The 25,109-nt window shown below is 36.8% G+C and overlaps 1 protein-coding gene and 2 long non-coding RNA genes across 16 annotated transcripts in view; 2 read left to right on the top strand and 1 right to left on the bottom strand.

Annotated features, from left to right (window-relative positions):
* Positions 1-16,126, bottom strand: part of LOC116530293 — a 29,908-nt gene extending 13,782 nt beyond the window's left edge. Inside the window, exons 1-3 of the long non-coding RNA XR_004259928.1 lie at positions 16,114-16,126; positions 3,774-3,780; positions 2,335-2,343 (exon numbers count right to left, since the gene is read on the bottom strand). This is a non-coding gene — a long non-coding RNA (uncharacterized LOC116530293). The remainder of the gene's footprint in view (positions 1-2,334; positions 2,344-3,773; positions 3,781-16,113) is intronic.
* KIF21A (kinesin family member 21A) overlaps positions 1-25,109 on the top strand; it is a 153,017-nt gene that overhangs the window by 37,113 nt on the left and 90,795 nt on the right. The window lies entirely within an intron of this gene.
* The window catches only part of LOC116530294, a 26,279-nt gene continuing 1,932 nt past the window's right edge, over positions 763-25,109 (top strand). The window contains exons 1-3 of the long non-coding RNA XR_004259929.1: positions 763-775; positions 14,473-14,482; positions 17,930-17,935. This is a non-coding gene — a long non-coding RNA (uncharacterized LOC116530294). The remainder of the gene's footprint in view (positions 776-14,472; positions 14,483-17,929; positions 17,936-25,109) is intronic.

Raw genomic sequence — 25,109 nt, 5'->3', positions numbered from 1 at the left:
CTGTTACTAGTTAAATATTTTCTCCACTGTAGTTTTACTGTAAGATGGCAACAGTTTTACAAAAGACTGTAAATTTGTTTTACATAAACAAAATTTTTCTTACAAAGACATTTTTTAAATGTTGTAATTATTTTGGCAAAAATACATTTTTGAAAAATAAATTGCATATATTTTTCTAGTTAATCTCTTTAAAAATAGCATTTAATATTAAATTAAAAAATAAATTCTTAAATATATGTGTGTGTGTGTGTGTGTGTGTGTGTGTGTGTGTATACATTATATATATTATTTTGAAATGGAGTTTCTCTCTTGTCACCCAGGCTGGAGTGTAATGACGCAATCTTGGCTCTCTGCAACCTCTGCCTCCCAGGTCCAAGCAATACCCCTGCCTCAGCCTCCCCAGTAGCTGAGATTACAGGCGCCCATCACTATGCCTGGTTAATTTCTAATTTTTATAGTTTTAGTACAGATAGCGTTTCACCACGTTGGCCAGGCTACTCTTGAACTCCTGACCTCAGGTGATCCGTGGGCCTTGACCTCCCATAGTGCTGGGATTACAAGCCTGAGCCATACCATCTGGCTTTCAAATATGTTTTTACCACATGAATAGCTTTAAATTCTCCATTGTACACTTTAATGGGTATCTACTATGTATCTTTTAGTTTGAAAAAAAGAAAAGCCTTAGGAAAATTTACTTTCCATAGACAGAATTTGTTTAACATTGTACATTTGAAATTTGCTTTAGTTTAGCAAGGAGTGTATACAATTTGAAATAGTGTTGACACTGCTGAAATAGTATGAAGGTATCACTAATTTTATATTTAATTTGTCAAGACAAAGAACTCTTAAAATTCCATCATTTTCTTGATATAGTATTTATCTGAAATTCTGTTTTGGAATATGTTAGAAGTCTCATTTACCATTAAGTTGTGGAAAGCATATTTGCATTGATTATGATTATGTATTTTTACATTGCTATGTATATAATGAAACATGATGGTAGTATTACATTGCAAGTAGATGGCATTTATGTTAAACATTTATTAACTCAAGGGAAAGGAGGATTTTTATATTTAATGTCCCTAATTATTACTATATGTTTCTCAATGGCTTATGGATGTATTTTTTAGTTATGAAAAAGAATAACAACTCAGATTATCTTAAGCACTATTTACATTAGTGAAATGAATACCCCAAATATGTTATCCTTTTTTATTAAAAAATATTTTTAGAGGACCTGGAAAATACAGTAATTATTCCACATTATTTTTATTTCTAATCAAGTCAGCATTATTTTCTTATTTGTTATTAAGATCAGTTGGAAGAGGTAGTCTTTCACCATATGTCAGTGGCTCTTACACTTTAGTGTGTCTAAGAATCTCCTAGACCTAGACATGGCGACACATCCCTCTTACCTTAGCTGCTTGGGAGGCTGAGTCAGGACCATCACTTGAGTCTGGGAGGCCATAGTACACTTGGAGGTAGTAGAGTGCTGTGATTGTGCATGTGGATAGCCACTGCACTCTAGCCAGGGCAACATAGTTAGACTCTGTCTATAAAATGAATGAATAAAAATGAAAAGAATCTCCTGGGTGCTTGATAGATTTGTGGATTCCTAAACCCACTAAAATTCAGAATTACCAGTCTATGTGATTAATCAGTCCAGGTGATTAAGATGCATTTGGTCCTTTGAGAAACTTTTGGCAGGTAGCAGTTCTTTAACATTAATCAGTTTTAATTCATATTAATTCAACATTAATTTCAACATTAACTTAATTTTCATTGTCTTCAACGTAGTCTTAAAAGAAATAAGACTGCTACTAAGCTGAAATTGTTTTACTTAAAAACTTACATGAAAGTATTCTAGCTATTTTAATAGTTTGAAAGTTAAAATAATGAGTTCTCATGTTTTGGATTGTAATAACATATATTTGTGTAGAGTTCTGCAGTTTAATAGTCACTATTACATCTATTGTCATTTTATCTTCATAAAAAGCCTGTAAGGTAGGTAAAACAGGTATTATTACTTTCATTTCATGCACTGAGAAACAGGCTAATGAAAGTTAAGTAACCTGCCCTAGGTCACATAGCTAATAAACAGCTGAGATTCACTAGAAGATAAGTCTTGACTTCCAGGCCTGTGCTTTTTCCATATAAAACTATATAAGTTATGTAAAATTGAAGAGTTAAAAAACATGTGTGTTTGTTTAAATACGTCTGTGTATATATGTCACACTTACATGTATATACATATGTATCATCAGAAATGATCAAATTTTTTCTAATTAAAAATTTAGTATGCTGATTAGATTTTGGCATTTTTAGAGAGTGAACATGCTTTGTCTTCCAAACTGTAGACTGTGAATTTCATAAGGGCATATACTGTGTATTATATATCTTGGTTTTCTCATTGTCTAGTCTACTATTTTGCATAGAGCACCCAGGTATTCATTATTTGATGAATGATCGAATGGGTAAACGAATGACTTTTAGGTTTTTTCTGTCAAGGGGTGTTTAAAGGTTTTCGATGTGTATTTTTGTCTCAAAGTGGGAAAGGTTTATTACTGGGACTTTTAAGTAGGGATGACACACATTCTTGAATCATGAGTTCATGTAGTGCCAGCTCTCACAAGCAGATGCCAAATACTGCTTCATGAAGCAGCACAACAATCATATGATGGTAGTAATTTCTTGTCTTGCAATGTGTTTTGATGTATTTTACAGTTTTTAGTTGTATATAGGGTTTTTTTTTTTTTTTCCCAGTAAATATATTGCAAGAGTATTCAGTCTTTTGGCTTCTCTGGGTCAATTGGAAGAAGAAGAATTGTCTTGAGCCACACATAAAATACACTAACACTAATAATAGTTGATGAGCTAAAGAAAAAAAAAATGCCAAAAAAAAACCTGATAATGATTTAAGAAAGTTTATGAGTTTGTGTTGGGCCCCATTCAAAGTCATCCTGGGCTGCATGTGGCCTACAGGCTGCAGGGGGACAAGTTTGATATAATGTATGTTACTGGGTAAAATTAAATTCTAAGTAGAGGAGAAAGGGGCTCCTCTTATTTTATTATTTAAAAATTATTTATAGATGAGTATAGATATGTACAAGACAGGGATCTTGCTATGTTGCCTAGGCTGGTCTCATACTCCTGGCCTCAAGCAATCCTCCCACCTTAGCTTCCTGAGTAGTTGGAATTATAGGCATGAGCCACCAAGACTAGTATACTATTTATTGTAGAAATACTTTAGAACACATTAGAGAACATCTTAGAAAAATGTTTCTAAACCTAACAAACTTTTAAACTACTATTATGGCTTTCTCCTTGCCTTTCTTTCTAAAAAGATATTGACCAACTCCTGCTCTACCCAAGTTGTTGTGGTGGCTCAGAAAGATTTTTACTGTTCTGCTGTATGTTTAGAAGATATCCTTTTGTGTAATATGAAATAAATTTTTTGGTGTCACTTTCTAATTGTATAAAATCTCCAAAGAGGCACAATCCCCCTTTTATCTTAGAGCCAAATTATCTTTTGACAATTACCCAAAATGTCCAAATACGCAGTTTTGATAGGCCACAGTTTTGCTTGATTTCATTTTTGTTTTGTCAATATATTTAATTTTCCTGCCTGGCAGGAGTAGGAAGAATGCATGTATGCTGTGTATTTAGTCTATTTCTCTGCATGTTTGCAATTTGTAACTAGTTTGGTAAGGAATCATAGTGAATCAGTGGTTCAAATGAGTTTTGGATAAGCTGTGGTTTTCATGTATTTCTACAGTTCTCCTTTTTAAAAAATATTACATATATTGTTAAGTGCATTCATTACCAATCATCAAATCCCATTTCTAAAAGGCAAATGTCTATCAAAATACTTTTCCTTGAAAAGGTTGGAGAAGAATTTAAGAGGCGGCAACACTAAACACTTCTCATGAAGACATGCCTTCGATAGATGTTCTGGGCACTGGTTTTGATACAGTTTTTGGTGCTTCGCCAAGTGTTCCGCCCATGCACTTTGAAGTTCTTTCTGGTCACATTGTGATTTTGCCTCAGTAAGTATCTGCAGAATCATGGGAACTTGGCCTTTACTGTTGTTGATAACATTTTATTATGAACACCCTTTAATCTTTGGCATACTAAAATTTCATCTAAAGCATTTTTTAGCCCAGAATTTTTTCCCCCAAATATTGCCTTTTTAAAAGACAAGGCAATTAGGTAAAGAACTTACTCTGAGAATTTTGTTTCCTTACTGCTCCATTTCTCCATTCATTATTTTTGTTGCTTTTGACCAGGAAACAAGTTCTGTTTTCTGTATCCTTCTCTAATCTTTTAGCTCTTTTGAAAACTGCAGGTTTCTACTGTTAGTATTCCTTCTGAATTTTCTGTTTTTCTTTGCTTATTATATACTGTCTGGCCTTTACCTCATTTCCTTTTGGCAGCAGTTCTTTTTGGTTCCTAGAGCACTTATGATTCTCTTTTGTGGTACTTATTTTGTCTTCCATTTTTAAAGGAACATGTCTGTATTCTTTTAAATGCAGAGTCTGTGAAGGTAAACAGCTTATTTACTTCTGTGTCTTACAAGTGTCAAACATGGGGGTTTTCAGTGAGTGGATGTTCAATCAATATTTATTCTCTTGGATTAAATTAATCTTCTAGTTTGGCTTCCATGAGTATAATTGTATAAAAGTCACCTGTCTCCAGGAACCTTTGTGAAACCTCAGCAGAAGATGGTTTTCTCCTTTGGTATAATTGGTCATTTTCTGCTTTAGATTTTTTGTCCTGATTTCTGATGCACTATCAGAACTACACATCCTGGCAGTACATGTCTCTCTTTTGTTTTGGTTAAAAATAAGATAGTTACTAGAACCTCAGCCTAAATCAGCCTTTCTCTATTTCTGGACCTAGTGATAGTTCTTGACACTATCAGCACATTGCTGGAATTAGCAAGAAAGTAGCAGCAGTTAAAGACCTTTTTCTTTCTTTTTATGTCTGGATAGTATTCTGTGGTGTATATGTACCACATTTTCTTTATCCAGACTATCATTAAGATGAAAGCTGTTATCTTCAGCAAAGTAATGCAGGAACAGAAAACCAAACACTGTATATTCAGTGAGAATATAAGTGAGAGGTGAACGATGTGAACAAATGGACACATGGAGGGGAACAACACACACTGGGGCCCATTGGGGGTTGAGGGAGAGCATCAGGAAGAATAGCTAATGGATGCTGGGCTTAATACCTAGTTGATGGGTTGATCTGTGCAGCAAACCACCATGGCACGTTTACCTTGTAACAAACCAGCACATCCTGCACTTGTACCCTGGAACATAAAATAAAAGTTTAAGGGAAAAAAAAGACTCTCCCTTTCTGGTATTTAAAAGATCTTGGACTCTCAACTCTTCTCATCACCTAAAGTAGAAGCTGAGCATTAATAACTTTCAGCCATAAGTAAAAAAAAAAAATTGTGAACAATGGAAAATAGCTTTATAGTCTTGGGACTAGGGATTTTCACTAGAACCAGGAATAATTTTTTGTGTAGCATTCTCTCTGCTTTGTTTCTGTATTAGTGCTTTCACTCACTAGCAAGGAGTTTTGTGTCAATGTTATACACATGAGGTACAAGTGGTAAATGGAGTAAATATATAAGTGGTGATGGCAATTTATCCCCCTTCTTTCCCTTTAGTTCAGTAAGGCGTAAAATAAATTCAACTTTTAGTAAATAAATGCTTTCTGGCTCTGGTTGTCAGAAATGTGAAATCCATCTTTTCAGCAGGGCCAATTATCAGCAGAGAGGATCAGAATTGAGGTGAGTGAGAGGCCCAATCAGATGGAAGATGCCTAGGGCTCTATCAGAGAGACCCAGGGGCAAGCATGCCTGGCCTCAGCTGTAGCTTGCCAATTAGCCTGCTGAGCAGCTTTGGGTTTTATTTATTACCTGGGGAGAGAAGATGTGGGATAACCAAATTAAGACCTCATGCATATAGAGTGCCTCATATATCTCATATTATGTATTATGAATGTTAAATGCATCAGATACCTCATTATATTTACAACTTCATAAATATTAGGTGCTTTTTACATATTTAGTGCCTCATCAATGTAACTTTCTCTTGGTTCTTCTGTTCTGTCTCTATTTAGGGATAGATACTAGACTTATTAACTACAAATGTCCCAAGGTATCCCTAATTGGTTCCAGCCCCACCTCCTTGCCCCCTGTGGGTACCAAAATCTGTGGATGCTCAAATCCCTTACATAAAATGGCATAATATTTGCATATATCCTCGCATCCCCACATATACTTTAAATCATCTCTAGGTTACTTATAATACATAATATATATATGTATATATTATATATACTTATAATACATAATATATAAATGCTACATAAATAATTGTTATACTACATTTTCTTTTGCTGGAAACTTGCTGTAATCTTGCCTCACTGTAGCCTCATCCTACTTGGCTTAAGTGGTGCTCCAGCTCAGCCTCCAGAGTAGCTGGGACTGCTGGTGCATGCCACCGTGCCCACCTTGTATTTTTCTGTAGAGATGGGGTTTCAGTGTTGCCTAGGCTGGTCTTGAACTACTGCGCTCAAGTGATCCTCCTGCCTCATCCTCCCATAGTGTGAGGAATACAGACATGAGCCACTGCTCTGACATTATACTGTATTTTAAAAATTTGGGCTGGGCACAGTGGCTCATGCCTGTCATCCCATTACTTTGAGAGGCTGAGGCAGGCAGATCACAAGGTCAGGAGTTCAAGACCAGACCGACCAACATGGTGGAACCCTGTCTGTACTAAAAATACAAAACTTAGCCAGCCGTGGTGGTGCTCGCCTGTTATCCCAGCTACTCAGGAGGCTGAGGCAGGAGAATTGCTTGAATCTGGGAGGTGGAGGTTGCAGTGAGTCTTAATCACACCACTGTACTCCAGCCTGGGTGACAGAGCTAGACTCTGTTTCAAAAAAATAAAAACTGAAAAATAGAAATTTGTCTCTTTTTGTTTTTGTTATTGTGTTATTTTTAATTTTTTGAGTATTTTTGATCCTTGGTTGGTTGAATATGAAGATGTGGAACCTGGGGACATAGAGGGCTGACTGAATTTACCTTTATACCCAATGCATCTTATGAATTCTGCCTGACTCACAAGCTACTTATTTACTGACTACTTTTCTATGGTAACACATTTTAAAAGTGTTACCTAAGTCTTGTAAACTGTATACCTATTAATCTTCTATAGCAGAATTACATGTTTTTAAAACCAAATTCACATTATAGGACATTTGCAGTTGTGGTTCCCTCTCTTTCTGTAACCCTCTTACTCCAGATATCTGCATGGCTCCCTCTCTTTCTTCAAGCCTTTGCTCAAGTATTACCTGAAATATCGTCTCATGGCAGTGAGACCTTACCTGACTACCACATATAAAAGAGCAACATAATTGTGCCCTCAACCCTGACCCTCTAATTCCCTTTTTGCTTTAGTTTTCTCATCACTCTTATCACCGTTAGACATACTATGTACTGACCCAATAGACTCTAAGCTCTTTGAGAATTGGCACTTTATCTGTTTTATTCAGGGCTCTTTCTGTAGTGCTTGACACATAGTATGTGTTCAATAAATATTTGTTGAATGAATGAGGGAGCTAAATGATTTCCTTAGAGATACGAAGTAGTGGGACTCTTTATTAAAAAATAGTGTAGGCATAAAGATTTTGCCTGAAAAGGTTATGAAAGTGTAATTGGACCCAGATTTGGCAGCTTGCCTCTCAAAAGCCATATATTAGAGGCAGGGTTTGCTGGGAGGAAAAGCAGGTTTAATCAGAGAGCTAGCAACCTGAGAAGATGGTAAACTAGCATTCTAAAGGACCAACTTAAATCTGAAAATTTAAGGGATTTTAAAGGGAAGCTTGTTATGGGAGACATGCAGGAGTGGTGCAGGGTGCAGGAACTGTGTGCCTTGTTCTGATGCCTATCTTGGGTGATCCCCTGTCTGGAGGTTAGGTTGGCATTGTTTTCACTTCAGCCCTATGATGGTGGACTAATTGTTCCTGACTACCCCTAAGCAGGAAGATTCACCAGGGGCTCCATGTTTGTTTCAAGATTAGCCTCTGAAATTTCTTGGGACAGTATCTAGAGAGGGAAGAAACACAGGGGTAGGAAGGAAGGGAAGGAAGAAAAGTAAAGTGGATGATAAAAAATATTTTTAAAACTGAGGTCCCCAGCTACAAAACTGCTAACCTGGCTGTCAGGGAACATTTTATCATGTGAAAGAATTAAGAATATAATAAATATACTTTCTTAATGTTTACTCGAGAGAAGGATGATTACCTTTAGTTAACATTTTTGAGCTGTGGTTCCCTGATAAATCCATTAATGAATGATTTTTATAGTAGTTATTGTGTATTCAACAAGTATTTGTGGAGTTTATGGTCTTTCCAAAAGAAGTACAAGGAATGGTTTTGAGATTGAAGAGCTTACAATTTATATGGGAAAACAAATACATTCCAGAAATAGGAAAGGGCAATGTATGGCAAAATAGGATTTTGCACAGAATAAGTCATAAAGCCAATAAATGCTGTAGGAATTCAGAGAAGGAAAAGGTCAATGTGGGCTGCAGTGCTGGGGAGGTCATCATCTGGACTTTGGAGATAAATTGGATTTGTAGAAAAGGGATATGTATATTTGATGGAGGTAAGTCACTGCATCCAGCCTTCAGGATTGCATAACATGAGAAAGTTTGGCTTTTGTCCTATTAAGTTGATGGTAAGCCACTGAAGATTTTAAAATATGGGGTGACTGGATTAGATAAATGTTGTAGAAATACAATAATGGGTGTTGTCTGGAGAATGCATTGGGGGAGAGGTAATAGCTCCAGCGAGATTACAAGTAAGGAATATAGTTAAAGAAGGCCATCATAGTAACTTAAGAGAGATGATGGTATTCTGGACTCAGAGTCAAGTGGAATTTTTTTGCGGGGGTCACCTTCTTGAATGTTGTTTTTTCTTTTTCTTTTTTTTTTTTTTTTTACTCTCCCTTTTTACCACTGATAAGCTTCATACAAGGCTCCATTATTTAAACAGAATGACAATTATTTTTCATGCTTCTATTTCTTGCTTGTTTATAATCATCTTGTGCCCTAGGCATCTAGCTTAGTGCTCAGAAAATATAGGGCAAATAAGTGAATTCATGAACTCCTAAAATATTTGGTTAGCATTGGAGGCATCTAAGCTGTATTTCATCTTAAATTTAGCTCTCAGAATGTTGAAAGATGCCATTCTTAAACTGGGGAATGATCAATGACTGTTCATGAAATACTGTCAGTGATTCAAGTGATTGGCACAAAATAAAGAAATTTGAATTTTGACAGTGCTTGAAAAGGCAAGTTCCCCACATTTCAACTCGCTGAAGTTAAAGCATGTCTGTTCTGCTTCTTTCTCAAATAGTTCATTTCTACAATATTCCATTTCCTTCATCTTGGTTATCATAATGAAATGAAAACATTTATATATAGGGAGTGCTAAAATGAGCAAAATGTAAGATTTGATGGATAAATATAATGGAATAAAGGTAAGCTTCTTACAGACAGGAAAAAACCACCTTATTGTTTTTTTAGATTTCTTTTCTACCAAAATGTTTCTTAGATGGCTCTTATGTCATGGAAAATCTATGACTCTAAAGCAAAGAGTAGAGTCACTGACTATACTGTAAGAATCCTGAAGGCTGGGTACGGTGACTCACACCTGTAATCTCAGCACTTTGGGAGGCCGAGGTGGGTGGATCACAAGGTCAGGAATTCGAGACCAGCCTGGCCAGTATGGTGAAACCTCATCTCTACTAAAAAATTAGCCGGGCATGGTAGTGTATGCCTGTAATCCCACATACTCAGGAGGCTGAGGCAGGAGACTTGCTTTAACCTGGGAGGTGGAGATTGCAGTGAGCTGAGATTGCACCACTGTACTCCAGTCTGGGTGACAGAGTGAGACTTCGTTTCCAAAAAAAAAAATAATAAATAAATCCTGAAAAGATAAACAAGAAAAATGAAAAACATGTCTGAAAGGTAGGCTATAAATACAAATTATGTGTATTTTTTTGGGTCTCTTCAAGTACTTTGATTTTCTTTTTGATCTCCCAGCCTAAAGCAATCCTCCTGCCTCAGCCACCTGAGTAGCTGGAACTACAGACTCATGCCACTATGCCTATTTAGCTTTTAAAATTTTTAGTAGAGATGAGATTTTGCTGTGTTGCCCAGGCTGGTTTCAAACTCCTGAGCTCAAGTGATCCTCTCACTTCAGCCTCCAAAGTGCTGGGATTATTGGCATGAACCACCATGCCCAGCCTATTTTTTGTGTCTTTATATCTCTGTGTATGAGTTCATGTAAAAGAACTTTCTCATACAGTACTAAAGATGGCCACTTGAATCCAAGATTCAATGTCCTTTCTCCCTATGATGGTTTTTTAAATGTAGAGTGTAAATTTCCTAGAATACTCAAGTGCGTATTTAGCATGCTGTATACAACATTGTTGGTACCATAGATAATAAGAATGCGTTAGTTACTTTGAGTTTGCAGACAGAATTACAGTTAGAACAATCCTTTTTAGATGTCAGTTTGACTTGTGGCTATATAAGAGTCCCTGGGGATACAATTTAAAAGTCTGGCTAAGAATATTGTGTCAGATTTGTGCGGGTATCTGTGGTTGAGGCCAAACATGGTAAGTCATACTCATAATCTGAGGAATTTGTTTTTCACTTCATCTACCATTATGTTAAGTCTGTAAGCTCTGTATTTAGCTATTTACACATTTCTGGATAGTTCCTGTCATTAGATTATTTTTGCCACCACTTGAGTTGCTATGGCCAAGTGTGAAGAGCTAGACTCTGTAGGCCAGTGGATTTAAATGTTAGTGTTATTATTTGGAGGAACTGGTGAAGATGTAGATCCCAGGGCCCTACTACTCCAACAGTCTATTTGGCCTCTCCGATGAAGCCCAGGAACCTAAATTTCACTCATTCAGCAAATGCCTGAGTACCTACAGTATGTGCCAGGAACTGTTCTGGATCATAGGAATATGTCAGTACTTACTGTCTTGGAGCCTTGGGAGTCACTGCTGGAAAAAGGGCAATCACATCTTAAATATATTAATTGTATAATATATTAGAGGGTGATAAAAACTGTGGAAAAAAATAGAGTTGATTAAGGTGAATCAGCAGTATGGGGAGTGGTTTGGATGGGGGCTAAGAATGGAGGTAGAAGTGGGAGTACAGTTTTACCTAGCTCTCAATATTAGTCTGATATGTGTTTGACTATATTTTGGAAAACACTGCTGTTGACATTATAATTTAAAGTGAAAATTTAGTATGATTTCCCATCAGTTCTGGTTCTTCAAATAAAAAAAAAAATCTATTGAACACAAACATTATGCTATACATTATAAAGAACCAAAACAAGTATTTTAGCAGTTTTATTGGGGTATAAACTTATAAACCATAAAGTTCACCCAATGCAAATATTTAGTACATTGATACAGTTGTGCAACCATCATCAAAATCCAGTTTTAAAACACTTCTCAGGAAGTTCTCTTGTATTTATTAATAGTCTCAGGCAACTATAGATCCTGTTTTGTATCTATATAATTTTGCATTTTCTAGAAATTTTTTAAATAAAGTCATACAATATTTGTTTAGTTTTTTGAGTTTGGTGTGTTTCCCTTAGCATTATGTTTTTGAGGTTTATTCACATTGTTGCATGTGTCAGTAGTTCACTCCTTTTTATTCCAGAGCAGTATTGCATTGTGTAGTTATACTACACTTCATTTACTCACCAATTGATAAATAGTTGCATTGTGCTGAGTTTTTGGTTATTTTGAATAATGCTGTAAATATTTACATATTTCTATGTCTAGACAAAAACATTGCATATATCTTCCCCTTGGGAACTTGGGCAAATTACTTCGTCTCTCCTGGCTTGACTTTTCTTCTCTATAAAATGAGGGAGTTAGAATAAGTGATCTTTCAGGACCCCTCAATTTCTATTATGTAATAATTTAGAGCACAAGTATATATATGTGTGTATCCATATAATTATTTCTTAACCATTTTAATTCATGATCTGAGGAAAACATTATGCTTCCTGCTTAGGGATATAAAAATATAAAGTTTTATTTAGTAAGATCAATTGTTGAGTTATTCATTCATTCACTTCCACATTTAGTAAGTTTTGACTGTTGCTTTGTGCTGAAGATAAAAGATGAAAACCCTTGCTGACCTCAGGGATCTCATGGTATAACCGAACCCAGATTTGGCTGCTCACAGCTTAAAAGCCAAACACAAGAGGTGAGGGTTGGTGGGAGGAAAAGCAGGGTTTAATCAGAGACCCAGCAAACCAAAAAGCATTCTAAAGTACCATCTTAAATTTTAAAATTGACTATAGGGTTTTTAAAGGGCAACTTGATGTGGAGATATGTGGGAGTGGTACAGGGTGCAGGGTCTCTGTGTCTTGTTCTGATGGCTATCTTAGGTAATCACTGGTCCAGAGGTCAGGTTGGCATTATGTTGAGTTTGTCCCAATGATGGTGGACTACTTGTTTGTGACTCCCCCTAAGAGAAGGATTCCACAGGGGCCCTGTGGCTGGTTTGTTTCAAGATTAGCCTCTGGAATTTCTTTAGAGCATAATTAGATAAGTATGTGTTACTGGAGTGAGTGGGGTGTTTAGAGAGGGAAGGAATGAAGAGGTGAGGTGGTGGGGAAGGAAGAAAAAGAAAGTGGGTAGTTTTTCTTTTTGAAACAGTCTCACTCTCATTACCCAGGCTGGAGTGCAGTGGTGTGATGTTGATTCACTGCAACCTCCACCTCCCAGATTCAAGGGTTTCTCCTGCCTCAGCCTCCTGAGTAGCTGGGATTATAGGCACCTGCCATCATGCCTGGCTAATTTTCATATTTTTAGTAGAGATGGGGTTTCACCATGTTGGCCAGGCTGGTCTTGAACTCCTGACTTCAGCTGATCCTCCCTCCTCCACCTCCCAAAGTGCTGGGATTATAGACATGAGCCACCACATCTGGCCAAAGTGGGTGATTTTTATAACTGAGGACATAGGTTATGCTCCTATAACACAGAAAATACAGAGCTAGACAGATTGCTGTAATGAAAATGTTATGTACAGGGTGCTATGGAAACATGGCAGAAGAAGCCTTCACACTGAACTGAGCTAATAGTTGGGATAGGGAAGATGATTTGAGAGATTTTACACAGACACAGTAAGATCTTCATAATGGATTAGATGTGAGATAGGTAAGGGAGATGAAGGCTAGGAAGACTGGCATTTCTTCTTAATGGAACTAGGGATTGGTGCAGGAAGAGCAGAGATGTGGTAAAGACAGTTTAGTTGTCCTTCAGTATCTATGGGGGTTTCAGGACTCTACCTCATCACTTCTTTAGAAAAGTGATTAGGAGGGAGATGAAGATTTCAGAGCTGTAACTATATGTAAGGTCACTGTGAGACTCAAAGGAAATGACACTTGAAAGTGCCATGCAAATATTACATAATCACCTGACGAAAAGTAGTACATCTAGGTTTTCTGACTCCAGTGTGGGAGCTCTTCTACTCAATGAAGTATATTCTTGTGACATTATCATGGAGGGGATTTAAGCAGTCACTGGGATTGTATTCTAAGATTTTCAAGATCTTTTCAAGTCTTGAGATTGAATGAGTGAACTAATGTAAATTATGTGAATTAGTGCCTGGTACATATTATGTGTATATAAGTGTTTGTGATTATTCTGTAAATCTACAGCAAAATTAATGAAAATGCAAGCCAATGTTTTATTTACATCTAATTATTTATAAAGAAGTTTGCCAAAAGCAGCAAGAGGGATTGCTTGGATAGAACCACATGCAGTTTCTTTAAAGATTTGGTTAAAGAAAATGTAGTTTAAATTAGGTGAAATTCAACAGGTTTTCTGCTTCAAAATGGTAAACGGACAAAGATTGCAGCATTTGATGTGAAGATGACCTATGTATTGCATGCTCTGCAAAACTTTCAGAAGAACTGGCTTAGAAAAAGTGCTGGCTGCCACAGAGCTTTCATTAGCATCTGAATGGAGAAATGAAAAAGAAATGAAACCAAGTATTCAGAATGAGAAGGACTAATGGATTTCCTGCAGATTGGTTTAGTATTATAGATACTTGAGTTCTGGAATATGCCTGACCAGGTCTGGCTGACTGCAACACTGAATCCATGCTGCAATGCTTATATTGCTAGGCTGAGCTCGGTGTTAAACAAGTTAAAAGCCCACCTATTTCTATTTATATTTCCTTGTTTTTCATCAATAAAATTAGATGGTTTATTATGAGGGTTAAATGACATTACATGAAAACCCAATTGTGATTTTGATGTTATTTCATGTAATGTTATTACCCTCAGTGCCAGGCCCATTGTAAATGTCCAACCTGTATTAGTTCCCTTTCTCTTCACTGCAAGCACAGAAATAGTTAAAAATTTATTCTTTTTCTCTTAATACTTTTAAGAAAACATTAAAAAATTGCCTCAGTTAATTTAATACTGCCTATCTTAGACTGGTTTTCCTAGACAACAGCTCCTAGAAGCTTATGCTCTACCAAGGCGGGGAATAACAGTATATAGTAGAAGAGAGGAAAAAAAATGAAGCAAGGCAGGCTGGGAGCAGCAGCTCATGCCTATAATCCCAGCACTTTGGGAGGCCGAGGTGGGTGGATCACAAGGTCAAGAGATCAAGACCATCCTGGTCAACATGGTGAAACCCCATCTCTACTAAAAATACAAAAATTAGCTGGGCATGGTGGCATGTGCCTGTAGTCCCAGCTACTCGGGAGGCTGAGGCAGGAGAATTGCTTGAATCCAGGAGGCGGAGGTTGCGGTGAGCTGAGATCGCACCATTGCACTCCAGCCTGGGTAACAAGAGCGAAACTCCATCTCAAAAAAAAAAAAAAAAAAAAAAAAAAGAAGAAGGAGAAGCAAGGCAGAGAAGACGGAATGGCAAATACATGGTGACATGTAATGGAGTTGTGAACACAGCCAAGTCACCAGGACCTGCTGATTTTCCAGAGGTGTCTCTGGATAATCCATATGGAAACATTCATTTGGGAATAGTCTGTTGGTGGGAGGAAAAGGGGATAATTTATTTGTGTGTTCTTCCTATTTCTTGCCTTCCATTGGTTAGCATTTGCCTCCTGCCCTGCTGGGTTCTGCTACTCAGTCCTTCCAGAAGCTATTGGAAAGCCAGATCCTGCTGCCCCATGGAACAGCCCTTCATTTGTGTCTAGAAATGGTGGGAAGTACAAGGGCTATTGTGAGTCTAGTCAGACCAGGTCTGGTGCCAAACTGCTTCCGGTCTTGTGCAGTGCCAGGAACTCAACCCTCCCTCCAGGCAAGGCTGAGACAGCTAACGTTAGGAGGTGATGCAGGTGGGGCTGAAGGATTTGTAGAAGATCAAAAACTGGGTTCCTTACACATAGTTTCCTTAGAATGCTATTTATTTCAGAAACATTTTCTTTTAAAATGTTGATCCTTGTTTTATGTAAACATCTGGTATGGCTTCTTTATATTATTTATTTTCCCACAATCTGAATTTTATTTTAGTGTCTCGCCAGCGACAGCCAGTGTGACACATGGTGCTGAATTCTCTCATCCCTTGAACATATGAATGCACAGTGCTACAAATACTCCCAGCCAACAGAGCACCAACTACCTCCTTGTTTTGAGCTAAAGAAGCTTTTCTAACTTGCATGCACTTCACTTTGGCCTTTGCATTTATTTAACTGCCATTTATTTTACTTTCTGGGAAATGTAAGTGGTTGACAAAAGGTATGCAAGAGCTGGGTTTGCCACAAAGAAACAAAAGAATGACCGCTGGGTTATAAATGAAAATGTTCTTGTGAAAGCTCCTTCAAGGAAATGCTGAGCAAACAGAGTATAGTCATCTTCCTTAGGTACAGCAAAAAGCACCACACACATCACTGCAGCCTGAGAGGACTGGCTTATAGTTATACAGACAGGGGTTGGGAAAATGATGGTTGATGCATGCTGTGGCTGCAGACAGTGTGAAGAGTCAGACATATATTTATGTCACAATCTTCTTGTCACTCTTTCTTTCATTCTTCATGACACACTCTTCTTGTCACTCTTTCAGGAAAAGCCAGGCAGCGCCTTTTCTAAGCTCTGTTAATTAGCTCTAACCGATGATGCTCCCTCTCTGCTGGAAATATCCTTTTTTAATCCCCAGGTCCTGCTGATTTTTCCTTCTGCATTTACTGTATCTTATCCCCTGATTTGTGCTTTTGTGATTATTTCCATCTTTATCAATCTTTTCTTTTAAAAAAGTACAGTTTGTAGCATTTCATTTAGCTTTTGCTTCATACAAGATTGTAGATTTAATATGTGTTTTTACCTACACATAGGTGTGATAGACTTGTTTCTCCAAGTAGATTGTAACTCTTTGGAACCAAAATTACTTTATTTATTTTTTATATTTGAGATAGGGGTCTCCCTATGTTGCCCAGGTTGGTCTTGAACTCCTGGGCTGAAGCGATTCTTTCATTTTGGCCTCCCAAAGCACTGCGATTACAGACATGAGCCACCACACCCAGCTGTGAACCAAATGTTTTAAACCTCCTCTGTATACACCACCAAATGTAGTGCAGAATGTGTAGGAAGCATACTATAAAACCCATTCAGATAGTATCTCTCGTCAACTGAACTCTAGCTATGTGAACTCAGGAAGTGATTTTTTTTTTAATTGAATCCTTCAGTATCCAAACTTGCTATTTGCTACCTAAAACTTACGAACCAAATAGATTTGGAATTTCTTGCTATTAGAGCTTGTTATTGAAACTCTGTCTAAACCCAGGAACCAAAGAGATTTGCACAGGATACTTGTCCTTCCAGATTTATGTTGTGTTTCAGTGATGGGATCAGCATGTATTATATTGAGACTCTGGCTATGGCTCCTTCTATCCTGACTTCAGTATAATAATTATACTCAATGATTTTAATCATAATTACTCAAGTATAATAATCATACTATTACCAGTATTGTGAGGGCCGTGGCTAGGCAGGAAGTGTAACCTAGAGAATACTCACAGGTTTTGGAGTAAGACATGCAGTGGCTTGAATTCTGGCTCTCTCTAGTACTTAATTGTCAATGTTTTACTTTTGTCACATGTAAACTTGTAAAATTAATACCTACTTCTTAGGATTCTTGTATGGAATAAAAATAATGCATGTAAAATGACTGACATATGTAGTAGGCACTTATTGAATAATATATATTGGTGTTTTTTTCCAATAATGCTATTAATCTCTTTCAATCCTAACAAATATATACATTTCTTTCCTTCTTTAAAGCAATCAGTCAAGTAGTTTTTATTGAATATCTTTTGTAGGTTATTCATTACAGTGTATGTATGACTTTATATATAATCTTCTTATTGATATTCTTTTCAATATAATTTGGTAAACATAAATGACATTTATACCACAATGTTGTGGTAGAGCAAGGTTTAGAGCCTAGGTTTTCATTTTTTTATTTTTGAATAAACTTTGGTCTCCTGAATGAAGACTACCTTCAAGGAAATAAAATCTAATATCCAATAGTCCAATTTGTCTCTACTTTTCTGCATAAACTTGAACAATTCACCCCTTTATTATTAGCATAAATTGAGTGCTGTTGTTTTTTTAAACCAGAATTTTCTTCTTCCTTTAAAAATTCTTATTTAAATCATTCACTTCTATGAAAATGTAATGGTAATGATCTGAGTAACCATACTTTGTAAAGGTTTTACTGGAAAGCATAATGCTAGATATAAGAGGTTGGGTGTATGGGAGAGATACAAAGATGAATCAGAGATGCAAATACTGTCCTCTAAAACACAATTTGGTTAAACGTGTGTGTGGGAGACAGACAAATGTACAGAATGAAGGGAAGGTGTATAGTGTGGGGTAGTATAGGGGAGAAGAGGAAGATGTTAAGATCTTCCCAAATTGCTTGACAACCCGGCACGTCTGGGGCAGAGGGATAGTCTGTAGGATAGAAATCACATAAAAATCTTCAGAATATGTAGTCATTAATGGAACCTGAATTAAATTAGTGAAACTACTGCAAATTAAATTTTTAAAAGATACCCATCTTCATAACAATAGATACCTCAGAAAAAAAATGCTCTGCACTCCAAAAGAGTAATGGATAGGGATACACTGTACTGCTCCTGGAAGAAGGTGGACATTCTCTCAGTTGGTCCCAAAATCTTGGCATGCCTTGGAACTTAATGGAAAAGATATCTGATTAATATGTCCTACCTTCCAAAGTTCTTTTATGGTTTAAATTGGTCACAAATGTGATTTGGTTTTTGGGTATTATGGACTGGTGGCAGTGGCAAGCAGAATCCAATGAAAATAGAGGCATGGGAGCCTATATTTTAATTGCCAAGTAGGACATCTAGCAAGCTCACCATGGGGCATATTATTTATTAACTTATACTACATGTTGCTCCTTTGAACAAATTTGTGTTATGGATGATTCCATGTAGCCCTTTATTGATTTCTAACTGTTACATGGACAAAGCAAATTTTTGTATATTAGAGATACATATAAAGCATATGTGATCTGTGAAACATTAATGACATGTACAATAGTCTTTTATTAATTATTTTTCATTGTTCTTAGGCTGTATGACAGGTATTTAAATGTAAAGGGTTTTTTAAACTAGTGAAAAATTAACTGATGAAAAGTCTCAGTTCTTTCTTAGGCTGTATGACAGGTATTTAAATGTAAAGGGTTTTTTAAACTAGTGAAAAATTAACTGATGAAAAGTCTCAGTTCTAACAAACTCTTAAACATATGTACTAATAAAAAATTTACATATTAAGAAGTGCTACATTAACATTGGTTAAACAATTCCCAGGTTTTAAATTCAAGGCTTTTTTATCTGTGTTTACAAATTTCTATTACAGAATGCATTTCATTTCAGTGAGGTTTCAGTATGTTTAGAGTTTTCCTATTTTTTAAAATAAGTGGTAATTTAGCACTGTATCTGGTAGTAAATGGTTTTACAAAACATAGATTTTGCATAGTGAGTCACAATCTAAATTAACCAGAAGTTTAGTTGAAATAGGGCTTTAAAGCCATTCTAGATATATATCTTTGTAACAAATTAACAAATTTCTTATCATAGTTTTATAATAATGTGTAAGTTAGAATATAGGCTTAGCTGCTCTGAGATCCGAAACAACAGATGTGTAAATAAGATAGAAATTATTATTCTGGTCTAGGGCTAGTAAGGAATCTGCAGTGTTGGAGACTAAGCCTCCTTCTATCTTGCGGCTTTGCAGTTCCTAGGATGTTGATATAATGTGTACGGATGGAAACTACCATGTTTACAGCCTAGCAGGAAGAAGAACAGGGAGAATGTCTTAGTCCATTTCTGTTGCTATAAAGAAATACCTGAAGTTGAGTAATGTATGAAGAAATGTATTTGGTCATGATTCTGCATGCTATACGAGAAGCATGGCACGAGCATTTGCTTCTGGTGTGGGCTTCAGACTGCTTCCACTTATGATGAAAGGTGGAGTGGAGCAGCGTTGTGCAGAGATTACATGGTGAGAGAGGAAGCAAAAAAGGAGGAGGTGCCAGGCTCTTTTTAACAACTAGCTCTTACAGGAACTAATAGAGAACTCACACCGCCTCCCGTCCCTGCCATGGAGGGTATTAATCTGTTTATGAGGGATTCACCTCCATGACTGAAACACTGCCTATTAAGCCTCACCTCCAACATTGAGGATCAAATTTCAACCAGAAGTTTGTGGGGGACAAACATACAAATTCTGAGAACTGACCTGCAAGTAGCACACATCACTTTTCTTCTTGCAGCCTTTTAGTCAGAACTCAGTCACGTCACACGTTACCACCTATAGCAAAGGAGGTTAGGAGATGAAGGGTATCATATACCTACCTAAGACTCCTATTACTGTGGAGGAAAAAGAACATGCATTTGGGGAGACATCTAGCAGTTACTGTCATGTGCACTCTCTTTTCCATCCATGGAGCATCTTGACTCCCTTACCAACTTTCATCCATCTCATAATTTACTGTACTTGGGAGATGGAAAGTCAGTTCTCTCTCCAAGTCCTTATGTGCATTCTAATGGTTGGAACATCCAATCTGAAATCTAATTTGTCTGCCATCTATTAATGCCCCACATATGGATCCAATATATGATGGATACTGTATCCACTGTAAAAGTAGGGGTGGGGTAACACATCCAAAAGATAGCAGTAGAGGAGAAGCAGGATAAGACACTCCATTTGGAAAGGGGGAAGATAGGAAACCTAGAAGTTACTTGTTCTTAGCAATTGTCAAATCCTGTATGTGGGAATCATGATTATTTTTATCCTGTAGTAGAAAAAGGTCTTTGTTAGTGTCCTGGGCAAGCTTGCCCCACTGTCCTTGGGGAGGACAAAATCACTTGTTATCCATGGTTCTGGTTATGTCCTTTGGGAGGTTCTTTATTGTCTGTTGTTCTCTATGGCCACATTTAAAGTGGGCATTGGAAAGTGTACTGTTTTCTTGGGGTTGGATAGCTTGCAAAGCTGACTTCCTGCTGGTACATGTAAGGGAACCTGAGAGGTTGTCTTTGAGTTGAACAATCATAGGCTTTTACAGTCTAAGCTGGTGTGTGTGTGTGTGTGTGTGTAACTACTACATCCTTTCAAAAACTCAGAGTTTTCTGCCTATTTGTGCAGGTTAACTCCAAATGCAAGTAACCACAGCCAAAGATAGGGTTTTTTTTTTCCTCAGCTAAAAATTCAGGATTTAAATTGTTGGACTTTGTGTTCTGCAAATTCTCCAGTTTCTTAATCTTTGATGCTTAGGTGAGAAGGTAATACCTTTACCATTTTGATTTCTGGGTAGGTTCCCATTGTCTGGCTGGAAACTGTTAGGGTCCCAAGTTTATATCAGTTTAGGCTGTGTCTTCTGAACTCCCTATTTTAACTGTGTTAGGAATGTAGAAAAACCTGGCTGTTAAATCCTATAAAGCACCACTGTAAAGTCAACTTAGATTTCAGGCTGTATGTGGTATGGACTTTCCTCAGTAGAGCTGAATTCCCTTCTATATCTACACGAGACTGCTTTATTTAGGCTGTGTTTATTTCTCTTGAAGGGCTTTGCTGAGAGCAGCAAGAAGTAGCCGACGCATACTAAATGTTTTGCTGTGGCTTAGAAAGAGTCAGTAGCTTTTCATCTTAGTTTGTTTTGTCAGCATCTGCTGTTCAACCTCCAAGTCAATGCCACATATTACAGGTTCTGTTAGGGTGGCAACTACTTCTGGCTGTCAAATTCTGTTAGGACATTGGTTGATCTATTCTAACAAAGACCCAACATTACAAGGGTTTAATAGAAAAAAATTTTACATTTCTTTATAACCAGAACTAATAAGCAGCCCAGAACTAATAAGTACCATTGTGTTGGGGGATACTGGGATTTTTCTGTCTTATTGATTCACCATCCTTCAGGTATTACCATCTTTCACATGATCCAAAATGGTGCACCCCAACTGCTCTGAATTCTAGCCAGTCAGAAAAGAAAAAAAGAGGAGGCCTATCCCTTCCATTTAAGGACTGCATTGCTGACATTGACCAGAAGTTGGCCACATGACCACATCTAGCTGCAAAGAAGCTTAGAATGTGCAGGGTGTCCAGGCAAAGATTTTGTTAATAAGGAGAAAAGAGAAAATGGATTTTCGAGTACTATTAGCAATTAATGCCACAGAACATAGGATAGGAGCTCAAAGGAAAAGAACAAAAACTAAACTCAGAACAAATACATAGAAAGCCTTTATCACCACCCTGAAAATTAATTATTGGATAGGATAATTGTAAAGTACAGTAACTTAGGCATTAATACCTGACAGCACATATGTGTGTATATTATATATATATTTAAACTGTTTTTATATTAGTTTAGTCTGCGGTTTGCCTTCAGAGACTACAGTGAACATGCTAATGTGCATTACATTTGCAGCCATGTGTTTAAAAATTTATGTCTTCACCTGTGAGTTTTCTTCCCTCATTAATACTTAATAAGGTATAAAGTACAGAGTAGACTCAAAATAGCATAATCTCAAGTCCTAGAGAAAATGTGTAATGTACTCTCAAACTGGAAATTTCTTTAAGTCTTCAGGTCTTATCTAAAAAATTAGTTTAAATGTTGTATTATTCATTTATATACACATTTTATAAATATATTTGTCTTTAAAATAAGGATATTTAAATTACTTATTAATTTTGCCAGATATAAACTTGACACTCCAGGAAGGGAAACAGTATTTTTTTCTGTGTCTGTCTTTCACACTGATGCATACCTCTTTAGGTATGTATGAAATGGTTGAGAAATTTGGGTAGCTGGGTTTATAAAATTCATGTGATGTATTTTGTTCATGTCTACTAGCATGTAGCAATGAATGAAAAGATATCTGATATGGGTGCTGGTGGTAGGCATTTTGAGGGCTACCTCCTTTTCCATTTCTCTGCCATTCCTTCTGTTCTCAGCGGTTGCTTCTTCAGTGTACTGCCTTCACATAACTGATTGTTCATTCTTCTAGTTTCCAATTAAATGTCACACTTTCTGAGAAACAAGTTTCTTGACTATGGCAGACAGACCCCAAGGTAACACCCAGTGATTCCTGCCTCCTGGTTACTTACTTTGCTTGAGTTGAACAGTACCTGTAACTTGCTTCTAATTCGTAGAAAATGGCAAAGGTGATGGATTATCACTCCTATGATTACATTATGTGAGACCAGATTTTAGCAGACTGGAGCAAGAGATTTTCTTGGTAGTTTTCAAGTAGTAAGCTGACACACTGTGAGAGTGTCGCATGGCTAGGCCGAGACTGGCATTTAGGAGCTGAGAGCTAGCCCTTTGCAGGAAGGAAAAATGGGCCTCAGTCCAGAACTGCAAGGAACTGAATTCTTCCAACAACTTGAATGAGCTTGGGTGAAAACCCTGAACTCCAATTGAATGCCAGCCAGCTGTTGCATTGATTTCAGTCTGGTAAGATGCTGAGCTCTAGCTGTGCCATGCCTGGACTTCTGACTTACAGACACTGTGAGATAGTAAAATATGTATTATCTTAGGTTCCAAGTTTATAGTAAGTTATTTCACAGCAGTAGAAAAAATATAGAGATTAAGAGTTATTTGCTGCTTAAGAAGCGGGGGGAACCCTGTATTCCTGTATTCTTCATCCTGCTTCCCTTCTTGTGGATGTGGCTGCCAACATTTGGAGCAGCCTTGTCCAAGGGTGGGGGAGTGGGAGACATGAACCAGAATCAGGGATAATCCAGAACCAGGTCTACAAGTTTCAGCTTCTGTTGAGCTTTCTTGTCTGAGCTCATGGTGTGAACCACTAATTTAAAAATTGTAGTTGTGTCAAGGTATTCGACTTTGCAAAGTCTAGAAACCACCTAAGTTATTACGAATGGCATGTTAATAAAATTCTTCTATATCTGTGCAGATAATGTAAGATAACTCTTCTAAAACAATAGACGTAATCATTATTAGGATTTACCTTAAGTTAAAAGCTCCATGAGTTAAAAAAAAAAAAAAGAAAAGAAAAGCACGTTTCTTTGCTTGATTCATTTTACATTTGGTTTCCATTTCCTCAAAATCGCATCTGTTCAAGAGTCCTCTGAAATACCTTGTTATCTCTTGTCATGACTATACTTTTCTTCCCTTCTACTTACTTGGGCTGATGCCTTCAAACTGTTTTACCTTAATGCTTTGAAACTCAGAATTCAGCGTCAGCATCATCACCTGGAATTTATTAGAAATGCAGAATCTCAGCTCCTAGATCACTCAGACCTTTAGTATCAAAATCTATGTTTTTATAAATGATTTACAGTAATTCATGTATATATTAAAGTTTGAAAAGTGCTGCTCTAAGCCTCTTTATGGTATTTTAATAGTATACATGTAAAATTGCAGTTATTTATTTATTTTTTATTTTTTGAGACCTCTCATTCTGTCACCCAGGCTGGAGTGCAGTGACACCATTCTAGTTCACTGCAGCCTTGAACTACTGAGCTCAAGTGATCCTCTCACTTCAGCCTCCCCAGTGGCTGAGACTATAGCTGTGGCCCACCATGCCTGACTTATATAGTTATTTTTGTATTTGCCTCATTTTTTATTATTAGATTATAAATTCCCAGTCGTCAGGAGCTTAAGGTTGATTCTTTATTTCTCCTGTAGTGACTAGCGTGGTTAACTTACATATAGGGGCATGATAAATTATTTTTTAAATTGAATAGACTCTAGGAGGATTTCTTCCTATTTTCTGGAAACAATTTTTATAGTTAGTCTCATATATCTGTCATTTAGGACATCATTTTGTTGACATAGTAGGAACCTTTATAATCTACTTGTAGACATTAGGCCTTTGCTGGAAGGAGGAAGCTAGTGGCTTAGATAACTCATTATGGTTCAGAAATCTCTAATGACATTTTTATTCAATTCCTAATACTCAAATTGTTCTCTCAGAATCTACAAATGTAGTTCCTAACTCTATTAGTATTCATGCTAATGGATCACATGTATCTATTTCCTTTGACTTTGAATTCAAGAAGAGGATTAAGTGCATTTTGCACATTTGTCAAAGATACTTTGTCCTCTAAGTTTTCTCTAGTACATTGATGTATTAAAATGTCTAGGAAAGAAAGCCAGCTTTCCTAGATACCCGCTTTTGCCCACTTCCTAAGGAGGTTTTCATTTCCCTCTGATTTTGTCCTAATAGTAATAGACCAAATTAAACTGGTCAGAATTGTATGAGAAATACTGTTTGCATTTTCCATTTATGATACTTCACGCAGTAATGTAAAGCTCCATGGATGACATTCAGCTAGCTTTCTAAAAGGCAAACAGTCTGTTAAAAAATGAAGCAAATGTATGGAAGTTTAACCTTTCTAATGGTTAACCTTTCTAATGGTTAAACTTCCATACATTTGCTTCATTTTTAAGTGTCAATTTTATTGACAGGTAAGTTCATTCCACATGCTATTGTATGAGAGAGAGAGAGAGAGAGAGAGAGAGAGAG

Source organism: Sapajus apella, unplaced genomic scaffold (assembly GCF_009761245.1).
Source record: "Sapajus apella isolate SASKATOON/1434 unplaced genomic scaffold, GSC_monkey_1.0 scaffold66, whole genome shotgun sequence".
NCBI lineage: Eukaryota > Metazoa > Chordata > Mammalia > Primates > Cebidae > Sapajus > Sapajus apella.
The sequence above is the reverse complement of the archived record's forward strand: the minus strand, read 5'-3'. Positions and strand labels throughout refer to the sequence as shown.